At 39.5% G+C, this 19462-nt stretch overlaps 1 protein-coding gene across 1 annotated transcript in view; it reads right to left on the reverse strand.

Annotated features, from left to right (window-relative positions):
• The window catches only part of LOC6041007 (neurotactin), a 51924-nt gene that overhangs the window by 11343 nt on the left and 21119 nt on the right, over positions 1–19462 (reverse strand). The window contains exon 2 of the mRNA XM_038262421.1: positions 14274–14357. The gene's annotated coding sequence lies outside the window, so the exon portion shown is untranslated. The remainder of the gene's footprint in view (positions 1–14273; positions 14358–19462) is intronic.

Genomic DNA, 19462 nt, shown 5'->3' on the forward strand with positions numbered 1-19462 from the left:
AGTGGAACTACATCTCAGCCTCACAACGTCCAATCGTCTGAATACCTCATCGTCGTAGTGTCTCGGCATCTCAGCGTTTTAGCGTTCCAACGACTCAAAGTATCAATATCTTAGCGTCTCAATTTCTTGACGCATTAATATCTCAGCGTTTTAGCATCTCAATTACGCTTCAACTTAGCCTTTCAGCGTCTTAGCGTCTCAACAACAGGTTTGAAAGAAGTTTTGCATGAAAGGTTAGAAAACAATTGCTGGTCAACGTAAACAACACAGATTGTCACAATTTCTCCAGATTTGTTGACCATGATGGTTACTGAAATCCCCCAAACATCACTCAACTATGGAGAATCAATTAAAATTTAATCTCTCCAAAACACGACACGACCTCCCCATCCAACTCCGCGCCGAACTTCCCGCTCAACAACCGTCCGATCGTCAGTCGTTACGATTGGGCGACTGTGTCGCGTTCCCCCTCCTTGTCCAATGTTCAGTCTGATCTGACCTCTTCGCCGCGGTAAATTACCCTCTCAGGGTCTCCTGTTGCGCATGGCGTATCGAATAAATCGTGTGTATCGAAAAAAAGGAAGAAAGTATAGCGAGGGAGAGAGGAAACAATTTTGTTTAATTTCATACATAAACAATCCGGGCTCGCAAGGGTCTCCTGGAGGAATTCCATGTGCGAGGTTTACTAGACCAGAGAACCCTATTGAACTTGGGTCGGCCCGTAGCGATTAAAGTTATGATTTAGGAACATTTCTCCGTCCCTTTAGGGGGCCACGCGATATACTGTCCAGAGGGGGACACACACATAATGATTCACGGAAGTGACAAATAAAAGCGTTTTCTTCTTCGGAGGGCGTAGAACTCGTAGGTGGGCCTTGAAAAATGATCGTCGTTGGCCCGGTGGAGGTCATTGGACGATGTTGGTGGGTAGCTATGCGTGCGGCGAGAGAAATGGTTGACATAGCTGAAGTTTCCCTGAGTCAGCACTCCGAGTGGCGTGGTTATCGCAGATTTAGATTGGTTTTAGTACCGCCGTAGAAGCCTAATTTAACTGGTCGGTTCTTGGAATCGGAACAATGCAACTCCCTAGCAGCGCAACTCATCTTTTCTAAAGTCGGCTTCTAGAGAGGCTATCGAAGGAGGACAATCTCTGCCAACCAAAGTTTCTCACGTAAAATCAACGCGTTACAAAACTTACGCGACTCCACTTCAGAGTTCCCAGAACCTCCAAGTACTTCATTACCGCGCGAAACCTCTCAATTGGCCATCAAAGCTTGTCGTCAACGCTGTCAACCGTTCCCGTCGCCACCGCTAATGAGCATTGATTTGTTGTGTGCGAAACGTTATGCCACAAAGAACTCGCACGGCCGTTTGATGTGGTCACCAAACCACGAGTTCACAGTCAGTGAGTCAGTAAACCACCGGAGTGAACCGCTAAGTAGTACAAACAGTCACCTAGTTTGACGATTCCCGGTAACGCGTCCTGTTCCGAGGAACCTGCGAAGCAGGAAGTATACCAACCGGGCGTCATATTTCATACATCGCTACAACGCCACGACGGCAATATTGCCCCGTTTTACGGGGCTATTAAAATCCCCACGACACTTGTATCGGGAACCGATACTCGTTGCACCGTATCAAGTGTCAACGTTCCAGCTCTTCGAGCACCTGCTGTCTCACTTTTTGCGCTCATCTCCCCGGCCTGTGCACCATAGCGGTAATGAATACTAATCGTTGCCCGGAAGGGGAGCGCTGCTATCCCTTTTTCTTGCGGTGTTGTTCAAACTATCATTAACCATTTGTCGGAACCGATCGGTGACGTTTGAAATCTCCCCGTTGAAGGGAGTGCGCGTGCCATCGGCGGGTTTGTCTGGATGCGGGAGGGATGTCTACACCTCGAGAGATGATGGTAATTTGATAGGGTTTTGACTGCGGGATGAGTCAGTGCGTTATGGTTTGTATGGGAGTTGTTGACATTTCGTTGACAAGACTCATAAAAAGTTAAGAACAACAGTTTTCTATTCAGCTGTTACACTGCACCGATGAAAGTTGGAGCAAAAGCTCGGTGTTCTACACTCAACCCCCAGTGGTTGGCCACTTTTTCGTTTGACACTTTTTAGTTTGTACCCGGTTAGTTTGACAAAGTCAAACTAAAAAGTGACGAACTGTCACTTTTTACGCGGAGCTCACGCACACTATCAAAACAAACGTTTGATAGTGTGTGTCAACTCCGTGTAAAAGAGGTGTCAAACTAAAAAGTGACCCCGTTCGTTTGACAACAGTTGGTGTCAAACCATCGGGGTTTGGTTCAGAATCAAAAAACAATCAAACCATCCGCTTTAACGATCTCCTGGTCTTTTCTAGTCTTATTGCTAGTTTCTGCTCGAACCTAGGAGCGCCTCATCGTCTATACGTTTCAGTGTCTCAAAATCGCAGTATCAGTACCTAAGCGTCTTACTTCAAACGTCTCATTGACACTATATTTCGTAAACTTTGTGTCTTAGCGTCTCATAATATCAAAGTGTCCGTATCTCAGCGTCTCAATGTCTTAGCACTTGAACGTCTCAACGTCTCAGCAACTCAGTGTTTCAAGGTCTCATAATCTCAAAGTTTTTGTTCCTTTGCGTCTTAACCTCTGAACGTTTGAATATCTCAGAGTCTTGGCATCACAGTAAATAAGCAACTAAGCATCTCAAAATCAAAAAAAAGTCCCTTCAATCTGCATACTTCAATTATCTTCATTCCTCGATATTTTCCCTTGCTTGAAGGATCTCTTCCTCGACGGTCCCTTGGATTCTGTTTGCTTTAAAAATATCTTCCGGTTGTCAATAATTCCACTTTCTCATGGCTTGCATAGACATTTTTCTTGGCGAAACGAAACTTTGAAGGGCGTTTGACATTAGTTTGTTTTTGTTTGATGGACGTTGCCATGATTCTCTCCCATAGCTGGGTATCAAGAAAAAAAAAATATTTTCAATCGAGTCTTCATTTTGCATCTTTCTGTAAACTGATGATTCTCTTCCTCGACTGTCCCTTGGATATTGACAACCAGAGAGTCGACTGTATATTTAAGCCTCGCAGCAGCTCAGTAGCTTAGCGTTTTAGAATCTCAAAAGCTCATCACCTCAGGGTCTCAACGTCACCATTCTATATGTATAAACATCAGTGTTGGTAGAATCATCATGATAGTTTTTTTTTTGAGATAAAAAACGCCGTCAAGAGAAAAAACGCACAGTAACATGGCTCTTCTCTCTCTCGCACGAAAAATCAGTAAAAGGAGTCTCAAAATATCATCATCTGAATTATTCGGCGGAACATCTATTTCACTACTACACTTGCAGGTGTTACGTCACACGTCGAAAAATGGCCTGTCACTTTTTGTAGATGGGCAATGTGTGTAAACAAAACAAAATAAATAATTTTAAGTGGTGCCAACAAGGATATTTACAAAAAAAAATCTTCAACTGATTGATTTTCTCAGAGAAGTTCGGGAGCGATTTTCTTTTGCCTTTTTCGCCTCCTCTCTCTTTCGGGGGTGAAGAAAGTTCACATGAGAAAATGCTTTTTTGCGATTATTCCATTCCTGCTAAACATCTTTAGGTCGTCCCAAAAAAAAATAAAAGTTGTAAAATCATTGGTGCTCACCCCTAGAATGATAGATTAGGATGTCAGGAACAATGTTTCCATACAACAAAAAAAAACCCAAAAATGGTTTACAACTCGCGCGCGGAGCTTGAATGAAAAAAAGTGCATTTTTCGAGTATTTTTCAGAAATGCTCGTAACAATCAAAATAAAGTCATTCAAATTTGGTCGCCTTGGGCTTCAAGTCATAGTTTAATGTCCCCTGAACAAATTCCTGTACAGACATGGTCCATAAAAGCTTGTGTTTGGGTATGGCAGGGCGATTGAGAGAGAAAAAAAAATATTTTTTGGCTAAAAAAATTCAAAAATCACTCCCCAAAACGAGCCAATTTTAAGAATTGTAAGTAAGCTTGTTCCATGAAAACAAAAATTACGAAATTCCATACATTTTAAATACTTTTTTACATACTGTATAAGTAACAAGTGTCTGACCGTTTCATATCCTCAAAGTTTCAGTGTGTCGGTGTCTCAACGTCACATTTTCTAAGTGTCTCATAAGACTAGCGTCTCAGCATCTTAACGTTTTAGCGTCTCAAAGTCGTAGTATTTTAGCGTCTCAAGCTGGTGTAACACCAATCAAACAAACTCGCACTTTTACGTGTTTGACATTTTGCCAAACCTGCAAACTTCTTTGCGGAAAACACAAGGCAAAATGCATGCAGGAAAACCAACAAAGCAGACAAACTGCCAAACTGTCAACTGTTATTTGTTTTGTTGTAGTCTAATAGCTCCTTCCGTTTTCAACGTTTTATTGGTTCAATTGTTCAACATTTCAACCGGGATTAGTGATCTGATTTTGAAGGGAGGAGTTCGTTTTTAGTTTTTCGTCCAAAATGTTCAAGATAAGGTTTATGCAGCGATCCATTTCTGTCCAAAAAAAAAAACAGGGCATATTGCACATCAGCTCGCTTGTGTCACTTTGCCTGGGTGAGATCAAGTCATTTGTCTCGGGCCAAACACATGTTCCTCGGTATCGTTGTCTGGCATTCCGCCACTCGGGAGGTTAATTAATAAACGTTGCGTGACCTTTTTGTCCTCCTTACTTCCATAAAAATGCTGCAACTTAAGCCGTTGCTTTCCCTCCAAAACGATACACAAACTTGGGAGATAAATATCTTCTCTCTGGCGAGATGAAAGCCGTGCGCATATTTTTGGAACTGGCCTGCCCTTTTTGGAGTGTTGTTTTACGTTTGTTTTATGATTTATGCAAAAAAATAAAAAAACGTAAAAAAAAATGACGGGTTGCGTTGCACAACTGCTGCGCAATCTTGAGCCCCGAAGTTCGGGAAATGTCTTTCAAGTCGGATTTTTGCGCGACATAATAAAAGCCAACAAGATGAGTGCACACACGTCATGCAAATTTAAGCAGAAGGAAGAAAAATTACGAAGAAACGAACGCTCATGAATGGGAAGGAAATAACCTGGCTTTGTGGGATCGGGAGGAGGCCGGGGGTAGACGGGTTAAGACACGTCGTCGTAATCAGAATCAATTGAGACTGACTCAACTGGGCCATTCAGCGCAGAACGGAACTGAAGGAAGCTTATAAAAGGCGGGACAGGACGTACGGGATGGACTCTGAGCGCTTGTGAGAGGTTATTAATCTTTGGAGAGCGATTCTGGAAGTATCGCCGGTCGTGCAATTGAACAGTGGGAGAATGTTGCTATTCATGCTGAATGTCTCAATGTATAAGCGTCTTGGAACTTATCAACGTCTCAACGTTTCAGTGACAAAATATATAGTCTGAGCGTCTCAGAATCTTATCATCTCAGAGTCTCAACGTCACAACGTCTAAACGTCTCAATGTCTCAGCGTCTAGGTGTTATTCATCTCAGCGTTTCAATATCTCAGCAACTCAGAGTCTCAGGGTCTCAAAATCTGAACCTTACAACATCTCAATGTATCATCGCCTTAGCGTCTCAGCAACCCTGAGTTCAGGCGTAACAAATTGAATTGAAATCTAAGCGTCTCAACTTCACAATGTTTTAATATCTATGCGTTTAAGCTACCAGCGACGCAACATCTCAACCTCACAACATCCAACTGTCTCAGAATCTTAGCGTTTTGCCGATTGAACTTCTCAACGCCTTAAAATTTTAGCGTCTCAACTATTCAACGTTTCAATATATCAGCGTTAAGCGTCTCAATGACGCAACATCTTAGCCTTTCAGCATCCTAGAGTCTTAGCGATCGATTTGTGAGAATTTCTGACATAAAAAAAGTTGGAAAACGGCTTATGGTCAACAAAAACGATCCAGGTTTTCCAAAATTTCCCAGAGTTTTTGATCGTGACCCAAGTAACATTTTTAAACCAACTAACCACCACCAAGTTTTATTAAGGTTTTATTGTAGCATCTTGATTGCTTAATAGTTTTATTTGGGCATTTACCGCAACCAACAATCAGGAGCTAATTAATAGGTTCTAACAGGGTTTTATGCCTCGGACATAAAACCGGGTGGAAATAAAATCCAATTGGCTTTCAATAAGGTTTTATGAAAGATTTAATAGAGGCTGGAAAACCAGATGGCAATGCCATGCCAAACGGTTTTATCGCATGCTTTGTTAAAACCTAGGGTGTTGTAGCTGTCAAGTGCCATTAGGCATGTAAAAAGCTCACTTAAAACCATAAGCTCCTAAAAGAGCATTTATCGCAGCCAAATAGCAGTGCATAAATATGGCGCTAAACGCGTGCTCTGATTGAATATGATTGACCGCCATCTTGATTGAAAAAATAGAAAACTGAAAAATTTTATTTAAATTTGATGAAAACACACATTTGTGCTGAATTTCTGGTATGACTAATAAGCGATAGATTTTTAAAAATATTTTGAACATTTTTTTCAAAGAATTGCAATAAAATATTTTTTAACATTAAACACTATGATTACAAAATATTGATTTTTAGTAAAGCGAATTTTTTGGCTCTATCTCCCCTACATCTATCAATAAAATTTCAACCGAAGCTGAATTTGTGCCATCAATTGCGAGAAATAAGCTTTCAAATTATTTGGATTACCTCTAATATCTATTTTTTATCATCGCCATTTTTGACAACCATCTTCATAATTTCATTTGGCAAGACGAAGACTTATTTTTGCCTAAATAAAACCTATTTGGCATAAGACGTTTGAAGACGCATGAAATGTCATTTTTCCATAACTCCTGACTAGGTTTTAACAAAGGTTTTGTCAAGGCTTTGAGGATGTTGTTAGGATTCAGTTGTAAAGCCTTGAACTCCTATGTAGGTTTTATAAATAGGCCGTAACAACCTTTTGCGGAGGTCCTTTTGGGTTTTTAGTGGGGTTTATCAAGGTTCTGGGGAGTTTGTTACGACTAAGGGGTTTTAATATTGGTTTCAGCTGATAGGTTTTATAGCGGTTGTGACAGCTTTGATAAAGCCCTAAATGTTACTTGGGGATGGTTATATTGAATGGGTTAAAATAGATGAAAATAGCATTTTCAAATTTTTTTTCATAATTTGAAATATTTAACAACACAACCTTCACACACTGTACAGACTTAACTGCCCCTGATCGCATAAATGTCCCATATGCATTTTCATCGATTTCGAGTTTTTGAAGCAGTTTGGTTCAAAATCGTGTGCTCTTTCAAAAGAGCCTATAACATCCAGTAATTTGTTCTAGAAATCAGGAGGAAATCCAGTTTTTTCGCGAAAACTTAACACGTAGCCTTATGTATGGGACAAACTTCAAATGCGTTTTACTCAGCTTGCTGTTTTTGCATATGGGACATTTATGCGATCATGGGCAGTTAAGTATCAAGTTAAGACCCCTGGAGTGTCAAAGTCAACACGCGTCTTGTTATTATTGCTCACCGCGCACCAGTTTTGAACTGTTGCGTTGCGCTGGAAGGAAATCGTACAATCTCCTTCTCCGGTGCATCAACTGCAGAAGAAGGTCCCGGATGAGTGACTGGCCGAACCGGTTCCCCCCGGAGCCGGAGGAGCAGCAGTGGGCCAATTGAGACGATAATAATTGCATAAATGTATACGCGATGAGGATGACGAACACTGAAGTTGGGGAAGAAGACGAAGAAGCAGTAGTACACGCTTCAACGAATGCTGACAAAACACGCACGCGAGCATTGGAAGTTTGTATGCCGAGGGAATGCAACATAGTGTTACAAAATCTTGGCTCACGAAATTATGTGAAGAACAAACATCCCAAACATAAGTCAAATCTCACTTGTGCTAGATATTATGTATGAGAAAGAAGAAGACAAAAAAACAGTCGTCTTGGGTTTCATCTTTCATTTTTGTTCTCATTTTTTTTTGTCGAGCCGAGAAGAGTAACAAATTTCTGGGACGTGGCACATAAATAATAGTGGTATAATTCATATATGATTGCCCATAATTATGCGAGCGCTATTTTAGGCCTGGAATAAAACGAGCGATGAGACTGCTAGGAGGCGGCGGGTTTCGGTGAAAGAAATCTCCGCCGAATCGTTTTATGAGGTCGTGTCCGATTGTGGGGCCGGTTTTTGTCCCAATAGTGGAAAGCATTTACGCTAGTATTTTATGGGCTCTCGGAAGAAAACAGTGAGGCCTTTGTCGGAAGGCTTGTTTTCATGATGTTCACTGAAACAGACTTAAATATGTTTCTAATTCACTTAGAAGAACATGTCAATCAGCCTCAAGTTCTTTTTCTCGTTAATTTTAATGATTGTAGTACGTTCGAATATCAACAAAAAGGTCAAGTTTACTGTTTTGCATCAACCGCAGAGAGGATTCCGTGAACAGATCACATTTTACAGAATTTGCATAGGAGGAAGGATGCGTGGACATACCGTACCAAACGCTCCAGAGAGCACCTAATCAATTTCAAAAATGTTCAGGAACATACGACGACAACATGTAGTTATCGGATTTGTAACAGAATTTCTACCCATGTGATGAATCGTTTGACACTTTTTTAGTTTGTACCCCGTTGGTTGGTCAAAGTTAAACTAAGAAGTGACGAACTGTCACTTTTTACACGGCGCTTACGCACACTACCAAAACAAACGTTTGGTTGTGTGTGTGAGCTCCGTGTAAAAGGGGAGTCAAACTAAAAAGTGACCCCGTTTGATTGACAACAGTTGGTGTCAAACCATCGGGATTTGAGTGTATATAAAAAAAATATTGTTCTCTGCGGAAATTAATCAGTAAAAAAACCTGAGTTTTTTTTAATTCAGGAAAAAGCACGTGAATTCAGTAGAATGTTTGCATCAACAATTCTTCCAAAAAAAGTGTTCACCCTTCTCGAAATCCTTCCCCCCATCCTCGTCGGAAAAACAACCAACGTCGACCACAGCCGAGATTGTATTTCGCTGGAATTGCAAAAATATGACGCGCGATTCTCCGCAAAACATAACCATAACATAGAGCTGCAGCAGCACGCATATGTTGACGATGGTGGTGCTGGTAGCACACGACGACGTGCAAAAGCAACAGTTATGCTGCTGATGTTGGCATGTTTCAATACCACCCATTCGCCGTTAAAATTCCACCATTCGAAACTTCAGCGTTCTAAGCGATATCCTGAACACAGCAAACAAAGTTTAAAAATTTAGTGATCAGATTTTTTTCAATCTAAAAAAAATTGAACAACTTTACTACCATCATTTTTTTACAGTGCACAGTACATGGAATCATATATCATATTCATGCCTGGTTCTGGTGGGCACCGCGAAATAAATCATTGTAATTATGTTTTAATAGCCCCTTGGGGGGACGTGCACTGCATGTGTTTCAAGCCAGCGCTTTCTCTCGCAGTGTGTTATCACACGTGGTGTGAGGAGATTGGGTACCTACTGAGAATCTTCATGAGGTCGCTACGGATGCGTTCAACAAAACATGCGTGCGGGGCTGTCAGTCGGAGTGGACACGTGGAGTTGCATTGTGGACAGGGTGGGGATACAATTTTTTTTTTTCAAAATTAGTTGTTTGGGGAAAATTAACCAAAAAATAACTCAAATAAGACAACTTTTGATTCAAGTTTAGCCCTTCTGGTCTTGGTCGAGGTTCAAATGAGTGAAAATCCTTACTTCAAATTCAAATAAAATTCTCAAAATGTTGAACCAAAAAGAATCACAATATGCACAAGGACACATTTATACCTTGTTACTCCAAGAAATTGCAAAATATTTTATATTTTATGAAAACAATGTTTAACTAGTTTGACGTGTTTTCCAATTTGTTACACGCAATGATTTTGAAGATCCCGAATTCCGGTTCAAATAGCATAAAACACTCGCTCAGTACCGATCAAACGCGTGACCAATCGTGGGCTACCACGATTCGCAAGCAGCGATCGATTTTTTTGATCACTTCACTGATTTTGAATCAGTTTGGAGTTAAAGCGCGATCTGATCTAATCGTAGAACTCTCGATCAGAAAAAGAGCGAAAGAGAGCGGAAGAGAGATTTTTCAGAAGTGATCATTCAGAGCAGGTTTCGTCGCGTCCGTTTGTGCTGGCGAGTTCCTCTTTCCCAAACCAAAATAGGTTACATGATGGGAGCTGGAGAACATTTTTATAAAAACTGCTAAAAATCAGTATACATCTGAAGTTTTTCTTTTTTCGCAATAAATAAATTGAGAGGTATGGTGTAATACTCACTACAGGTGATGGTGTAATACTTCCTATTTTAGTTTGTAGTATTACCTCGACTCAAGTTGAAAAAGTGACCATACTCCGAAAAGGTGGTAAATTTACACATTTTTTGAGGTATTTTTTTCAATTCTTATTGATGTTTTTTTAATGTGTTTTTCAAAGGAGCTTTAGATACATGATACATTTATAAATATTGTTTAGTTTTTATTTAAATAATTATGGTGATATTACATTATACCTCTAAAAATGCATAAATTCATCACTATTTCAATATTTTGGAATTTATTCAGTTTAAATTGATGTGATATTATATCATAAAAGAGGTAATATTAAACTTCCAAATTTCAAACCTTCGAAATTTACACATTTTTTACTGGTTACTCTACAACTTCCGATTTCTAACCTATTCACTGTTTTTCATGATTTTTCAGTAACGTTTTCGTATTTTTTTACAGTTTTCACATTTTTCGGGTTTAATGTAACTTTTCCAGTCTAAATTGAGGTAACATTACGTCATGAAAGAGGTAATATTCAGCCTTACAAAATTACACCTTCCAAATATAGGTAAATAGTTTCTTTGGAACAACTTTCCGACAACATTGTAGCAAAATACTTCACCAACCTCCACATGAACCATTAATTAAATAAGAGAATCAAATAAACTTAAAGTTAGTTGATTTAAGAGCGAGTTTTTCACCAATGTGTAACAGGTCGTATCGAGATGCTCCGATTTGGATGAAACTTTCAGCGTTTGTTTGTCTATACATGAGATGAACTCATGCCAAATATGAGCCCTCTACGACAAAGGGAAGTGGGGTAAAACGGGCTATGAAGTTTGAGGTCGAAAAAACATTAAAAATCTTAAAATTGCTCGCATTTCCGATTGGTTTGATTTTTCTCATAGCTTTTGCAAATTACTGTTAAAAATTGATTTTTTTAAAACCTTAATATCTTTTTCCAACAGCCTCCAACCCTCATACTCTCATAGGTCAAAAGATAGGTAATTTCATGGACTATAAGCCTACGGAAATAACTTTTTGGCCAATCGCAGTTTTTCTCATAGTTTTTCGATTTTTCTATAACAAACATTTTACAACGTTAGTTTTTGCCCTGTAGGCCGTCATAGCGGCACTTTTTGATCTCAATTTTATCATATTCGGAATCCTCGGAAAATTTCACGTAAGTTAGAAGTATTGGAGTTGTAAATTTGATTGGAAAAAATGCCATTTAAAATTAATTAAAATATTTTTTAACATTTTGTCGGATTAGGGGTAAAACAGATGTTCGCCTACTTAATACGGCATTTGACGTATTGACCACAGAGTAAATAAGATCAATTTCTTTTTTTGAAAATGTTTTAAATATTTAATTTTTTTTTAATCAAATTTACAACTCCAATACTTCTAACTTACGTGAAATTTTCCGAATATGACAAAATTGAGCATGAGCATGAGCATGAGCATGGTTGACTGCCAATGAGCTGCTACTCCGTTATTGACAGATCAGCTGAAGTTAAACAATGAATCAAAAATGATCAGTGGGAGCCAACCATCCGTTCACTGTTTAACCCCCGAAGACCCCGACTTTATTAGTCAATACCGGCGCCCTCCCAAGAAGCCTGCAGTTCAACAAAAGGGAGGAATGTTAGTCCGATAGTTGAATTTGCAGACTCATCAAGCACATAGTTTTTCGCTATATACTTGTTGATACCGCTTGAGCCCGTTGAATCCACAGCATCTCCTTCAAGCATCATGTGATTATTTTTTTTTGGGTTAGTAGGATAAGGTATTGGCTTTTTGATGCCTCCCGAGCTACGATGCTATGGGGAGGACTTTCATAACAAACCCGTCGGCGAGCCTTCCGAGCAACGATGCTATGAGAAGGTCTTTCTAATTAGCACACCAAAACACTCGCGCACAGGTATTTAAATACTGAATAAATGTAATTTTTCATCACGATTACCCAGACGACATTGATGATATCGGAAGGACTTTTTTACAGTCATTTACAGTAATACTTAAACTTATTTTAATGCAACAATTCACACGACGTCGTGCCTCCCGATCAACGATGATGTAGGAAGGACTTGAACAAGCCAATCAGGATGAAACACGAAATAAAATTCTTTTCTTTTCACACACAATGCCACATAATTGACCGCGCGTCACCACCCAACAAATTGAACTGATTTTCTTCTGCTTGTGGGCATGCCAACCAGGATGAAACACGAAATAAAATTCTCTTCTTTTCACACACAATGCCACATAATTGACCGCGCGTCACCACCCAACAAATTGAACTCAATTCCGAATATGACAAAATTGAGACCAAAAACTAACGTTGTTCATCCAAATCGGAGCACCTCGATACAACCTCTAGAACAAACCGAGCAATATTTACAAAAACTGCCTCTTAAATTGAAGCAGAACTCAGTAGAACACACACTGTAACAAAAAAAAAGACTATGTCTTAAGTACTATATGGAACAAAAAAAAAATGCTGCATTCGAAATCTTTCAAAAGACGCCTTTAAAGCTACACAGAGAAAAAATGATGGTAATATTCATCAGGAAATGGTGACAGATTTTGTGGCAAAATAAATGAAAAATTTTACCCCAGAAAATGATGAATTTTCATCAGTTTTTGATGAATATTCATCAGGTTCACATTTTTACACATTTTTTATGTAATATTACACAAATAAAGAGGTAATATTCAACCTACCAAATTTTCAACATTCCAAAATTCAATTTTTTTTTTTGCTGTGTACCCGATTTGTGGCCATACACAGCAGTAAAAAGTTGAATTTTGGAATGTTGAAAATTTGGTAGGCTGAATATTACCTCTTTTTGAGCAATAATACATAAACAATGTGTAAAAATGTAAACCTTATGATAATTAATGATTATGATAAAGTTTTTTTGAAATATTCAAACTCTTTTTTGAGAATATTTACTAGAAAGTGATGAAAATTCATCATTTTTGGATGTAAAATTAAATTGTTTTTTGACACAAAATCTAGCATTTTTTGTGTAGTTGCAGCATTGCGTCGCTTGCATGCTATCTTGTGACACGTCTTACTTTCTACAGCAGACGTGTCACAAGAAAGCACACAAGACGCAGTGTCTGCGTCTGTTCTGGAATAAGTTTGTATTAATTATGTTGTCTCGACAAATATTTACACGAACTTTAACTGAAATATACAATTCAAAAGACATTGTTTACTAAGACTAGGGGGACAGCATGCAATTCCATCGGGCACCTAAATGTTGACATATCAGCACTTTTAAATTCAATTACAGCCCCCCTTTCTCCTTTATTTTGGAGAGTTGAAAAAAAGGATTGTAAATTGGTCTGGTAAAAAATGAAAAAAAAAAAAAATAAAAAAAACTTAAATTAATTTGTAAAAACAACCTAACATACAACATGAATGTAAGGAAGGCGCCAATCACCTCAAGGTGGATTAAGTAACGTTTTTTGTCAATTTACCGTCAGGTCGCCACCCTGCACTACCGGTCAGTGCGGCCTCCACTGCCCCACCGCCGAGAGGTGTGAAATTCAACGTTGAATAGGGAAATTTCGTATGCAACGGCAGCGTTGCCTTCTTCCCGTTATTAGGCCAATGTTCAACATACATTATGCAGCCAGTAATTGCCCGGTTGTAGGCTGGATTGTTAGGAAGAATAAAAATACTACCAGTCACACGCGGAGCTCATTGATGCAAGACAGATGTTCAGCAAGTTACTTTTTTCCCTTCGCGCTACCATTTATGGTCCCTTAGAACCAGTGCGTGCACTGCTGCGGTTGCGGTTTGTCAACATTGCTTTGAATTCATCGTGCAACCACCGGCACTTTCTAAACAATATTCAAATTTTTAACCGGGGGACCATTAAAAGACCGGTCGACCGTTAACAAAAATTGCTTGAGGGGGTTCACGCGCACGGTATGCCCGTGGAATTCAATGGAACAGTTCCAAAAGTGTAACGACTTTTCCGTTTAAAAACGAATAAAAATGCTTACCTTTTTAGTTTTGCGTGCGTGGGCGCGCGTTTACTTTGCGCGGAACCTCGAACTGGTCCGCTCTGTTATGATTTGCCCGGTAACCTGGAATTTAGATGAAAGGGGAAAATAATCTAATTAGAGGGGCGTCGGTTTTTGCCGTTAAAAGTTTGATTTTGTGTGTGTGTTTTTGTTCTCCTAAGCTGATGGGTCGAATGAGGTGAAAATGGCCTTTTTATGGGATAATTGCTCAGTGTGCTAGAAGGAGTTTTTATGTTTTAAGTTTTTTTTTGTCATGAGCACGTGTTTCGATTTTATAGCGCAATTGATTAGAGGTTTTCATTTGATAACATCATTTAAGTAGACTTTCAATTTTATTTAGTTTTTAGCGAGTTTAATGTTGAACAATTCCTTACAAAATAGGTCTTTTTTTGGTGCCTTTAGTATGCCCAAAGAAGTCATTTTGCATCATCAGTTTGTCCATAAAATTTTCCATGCAAATTTGGCAGCTGTCCAAACAAAATTGATATACGATTGGTCACTTTTTCGTTTGACATATTTTTATGGTACGTTCGTTTGATGGCTAGTGCCACACTGAGTGCCGCACTCAGAGCTGTCAAAGTGTTTCTTTGAAGAAACTTGCGCTAGTTCCGCACGAGTTTCGCCGCCATCTTGGAACTGAAACTCTAGTGCCGCACTCGATATTTTTTCAGTTTCATGCGAGTTCCACGCGCACTGACAAATGACGTTCGATTGAACCAAAACTGACACCGACGAGTGCGGCACCGGCTCTTCAAACGAACGTACCATTAGTTTGTACCCCGTTGGTTGGTGAATAAAAAGTGACGAACTGACACTTTTACACGGTGCTCACGCACACTATCAAAACAATCGTTTTGTAGTGTGTGTGAACACCGTGTAAAACTAAAAAGTGACTCCGCTCGTTTGACAACAGTGTATGAAAATTTATAAATCTGTATCTTTTGAAGGATTGTTTTGATCGATTTTGTGTCTTCGGCAAAGTTGTAGTTTTGGATAAGGACTGCACTGAAAAAAATTATAAACGGTAAAAAATGATGATTTTTAATTTAAATTTTTGTCACTAAAACTTGATTTGCAAGAAACTACTATATTATTTTTTTAATTTTTTGATATTTTTTAGAGGACATTAAAAGCCAAATTTTCGGAAATTTTCAGGATGTGCAAAAAATCTTTGACCGAGTTATGAATTGTTGAATCAAAACTGATGTTTTAAACAAAAATCGAAATATTGGTCTCACAAATTTTTCAACTTCATTTTTCTTTGTAAAATCGAATTCAACGAATGCATCAAATGAAATTGCGTGAACACACGCATTCGGCTGCATTATTCTCCCGCTTGTAGCGCAAATCTCTCAAACAAAATCGAGGCCATTTTGCTCTCGGTTGGAAGATCGGCTTGAAGTTATTACAATTGCTAGTCAGTTAAAAAATATGTTGCATAACCAGCCGAAAGAACAAGATTCCCAGCTGATGCTAGTGTGCACTAAATCACGACCCGTAGCGCCAAAAATTGCCGCATTCATCGCCACAGAACAATAAACTCGCACAGGAACGCCGTATTTGGCCCCAAAATCGCTCGTCCAATCGCGCATCAGGTCGACCCATCACGTGTGGCAAACTGTGCACGTTACATAATTACGATAATGAGAGTCGTTCTAAAGTTTTACAACGCTTTCAACGCGAAACCTCCGAATAAAAACGAACAAACCCAGTAGAATTACCGCACCGCTAAAGGAAGTCGGTGCTTGGGTAAACAACCATTAAGTTCCAAACAGAGCCAAACGGTGGACCGGTGTAGTAATCGTGATGATCATGTTTTGAGGGTAGGGTGACCAAATCGGAATCTTTAACACGATAAATGAGACTTTCTTGATCAGCGTGCACACTTTTTATGAAGTAAACAAACAGCTGTCACTTTTGATGTCAAGCCGATTTCGGTTGATGTCGGTCCTGCAAGCAAAAATCTTTTTTTTTTTTTACTGGGTTCTACTTTGTAGGAGTTCATCACACATCAACATTTAAAGAGCTGGTCACCCTGTCCGCAGCGATCATCGCTTGGAAGCGTCCAAAGTGTACCCAACTATACCATACGTGAACCCACGGGACCCTGGGGTCCAATTCTTCACCGACACAACAAAAAAACGTGGAGCTGTTCATGTTCTACCCCTGCTGTAATGAGTCACAGATGGGGCTTACATTTGTCACGGTTCATGGTCTGGCGGAGAGCCGAGCAAATCTGGCGCGCGTGCCCGCTTTCATAATGACGGAACCGCCGCCACGACGGGGGACCTGCCTGAAGAACACTACTCGCTGTCCAGCAGCTCCCCCTACGGGCGAGAATCTGATTGATCGTGGGTCGAGTCCGCGTCACGTGAGGATGAGTACTTTGGCGGTGAGAATGCTGCGATTGTTTGAGTAATTATTCCTGACATCTTTGAACCATCACGTCAATGTCTTTGTTCCAAGCGGAGATCTCAATTATGAGCGTTCCGTTAGAGCCATCAATTGTGCGCGGCTCATACTAACGCAGATCAATGCGAAAATGAAGCTGGGAGGAGTTGAAGAGAACAATGCGCTCCCACTTGGTTGAATTGACCCAGGAGAAACTCAGGAGAGGGGACGATCAGTTGTGAAAGCAAATTTGAGTGAATTACAAACTAAAGCTGTCACCAACTCTCTCTCTCTGTCTCTCGGTTACATTATAACTCATCTCAATATTTCAAGACTTGGTTATTTTAAAACTTTTACGGTTGATGACGTGAAGACTAGAAGACATAATGATTTTAAAAACTTGAAGACTTGAAGACGTAAAGACTTGATGGCTTATAGACTTAAATTTCTGAAGTATGACTTCAAGGCTTAATATCTTAATGTCTTAATGTCTGGATGTCTTAATGTCTTAATTCTTAATGTCTTAATGTCTTAATGTCTCAATGTCTCAATGTCTCAATGTCTTAATGTCTTAATGTCTTAATGTCTTAATGTCTTAATGTCTTAATGTCTTAATGTCTTAATGTCTTAATGTCTTAATGTCTTAATGTCTTAATGTCTTAATGTCTTAATGTCTTAATGTCTTAATGTCTTAATGTCTTAATGTCTTAATGTCTTAATGTCTTAATGTCTTAATGTTTTAATGTCTTAATGTCTTAATGTCTTAATGTCTTAATGTCTTAATGTCTTAATGTCTTAATGTCTTAATGTCTTAATGTCTTAATGTCTTAATATCTTAATGTCTTAATGTCTGAATGTCTCTATGTCTTAATGTTTTAATGTCGTTATATCCTAATGTTTTAATGTCGTAATGTCGTAATGTCTTAATGTCTTGATGTCTTAATGTCTTAATGTCTTGATGTCTTAATATCTTAATGTTTTGATAATCATTTTAAAATTTTAAATTGAATACCATCCTGAAACTACTTCTGAATGCATTTTTGCACCATAACTTCCCTCCAAACTAAATGCACATGGCAGAACGCTCAAACCTTGCACCTTCCCTACTCGGGGAGTCCTCTTTTTTAAGTGTTTTGTTTCCCGCCATGCAGACACCCTCGCTCGACACAACAGTGGCAGAGGACGAGACAAACGCGCGTGCAGTAAAACATGCAACTTTAGTTTTAATGTGAGTTTAGCACGAGCTACCAACTTGGACCGATAAACAACATCGATTATTGCCCGGGGCTCGCAGGGTCCGCCGGGCTATGTTTGACCCAGCAACTTGGTAATCGTTTTCTAGGACTTCAAACAACCTTCCGAATTAAATAATCTGTAAGTTCTAAACAGAGCTAATAAAAAACTCAGCAAAACTCAGCAACTCAGCAAGTTTTCCGCAAATCTACCAAAATCCGATCCAAATATAGGACAGCTAACCCCAAACTTGTACCCCGACGCCTAAAAACAAATCGCCCAACCTTAGTACAAAAGTTCAAAGGCACCCATACAACACACCCGAAGCGACCACAAATGCAAATTTTACCTCGCCAATATACATGTATTGCTAGTTTTTCCCCCTTCTGTCTAGCAAGTTGAAGTAGGTTCGGGACGCGGGAAGCGCGATTGCCTGCGGCGTAATTATTCTGACGGGACCGGAAAAGTGGAAAACTAATGGCCAAGTTCAATGTGAGGAATGGCAACTACAACAAAAAAAAAAAAATGGCCGGTATTGTCTGCGAGTGATTGTGTATGTGATTTGGCATGGAAAAAGGGGTAAGGGTCGATTGAAAATTTGTGAGGTTAGGTTGTAACGTTGAATGAGTTGAACAATTTGAAAATATTGTTGTTGTTGTTTATGATGCCAAACTTGCCAAAATTAAGCATCTCCACTGTTTAAAACCTTTTAAAACGATCTCCAATGAATCATCTCTGCGGTATACTTGACGCAGTGGACCTGGCCGTTTTGACGTTTATGATGTTGTATTGTACTTTCAAAATTTGACAGCTTTGCCGTTCTTTAGTTAACGAAAAGTTAGTACAGCTCGCTTACAATTGACCACCATCCCCTACGATTGAAAATTTTTCCCAAAGCCAGACGGAAACGCACACGATTTGCCGTCTGACATAGAACTTGAATTAGTTTATGGCAGTGGCGTTGCATTTCCAAGAGGGGGTGTGGGGCGGTCATGAAAGGGTTTGAAATTGAATTGTGGGTGTGGGAGTGGGCGGTCTGATGGGTCCCGTCATCAGCACACACACACAGTTGCACTGAAGACCAGCCGTTTGACCGGCAAATTGGCAAAGCGCCGTGAGCGATTTCAGAAGGGTGCGGATAGTGAGGGAAACTTCTGCGTAGCATCATCATCGGCACCATCAACAGCATTCGATTAGATTGACTAGTTTTGATTGGCTATTGGCAGCTGGAGGTGGAAGTTTATGGCAAATAGCCTGTAAACTCGATGAGGGCTGCTAACGAGCGTTAGATTGGATATTCGCGAAGTGGTTTGCCGCAACAGATGAGATTTGATGGTGCATTGTTGCGGAAATGTTTGCCAATTGAGTTGAGTTTTCAAGGGTTGAAATTTACTGGTTAAATTGTTCTGCAATAAGAATTTACCCTAAATGTACCTTCAACACATTTTAGAAGATGAGAGTTTGTTGTAGGATAAGTTTTCAACAACCTTACTGGTGTTGAGAGTAAAAAGGCCTCGGATTTGTCTGAGAGAATAATGGTGTTC

The sequence above is a fragment of the Culex quinquefasciatus genome, chromosome 3, assembly GCF_015732765.1.
Source record: "Culex quinquefasciatus strain JHB chromosome 3, VPISU_Cqui_1.0_pri_paternal, whole genome shotgun sequence".
Taxonomy (NCBI): domain Eukaryota; kingdom Metazoa; phylum Arthropoda; class Insecta; order Diptera; family Culicidae; genus Culex; species Culex quinquefasciatus.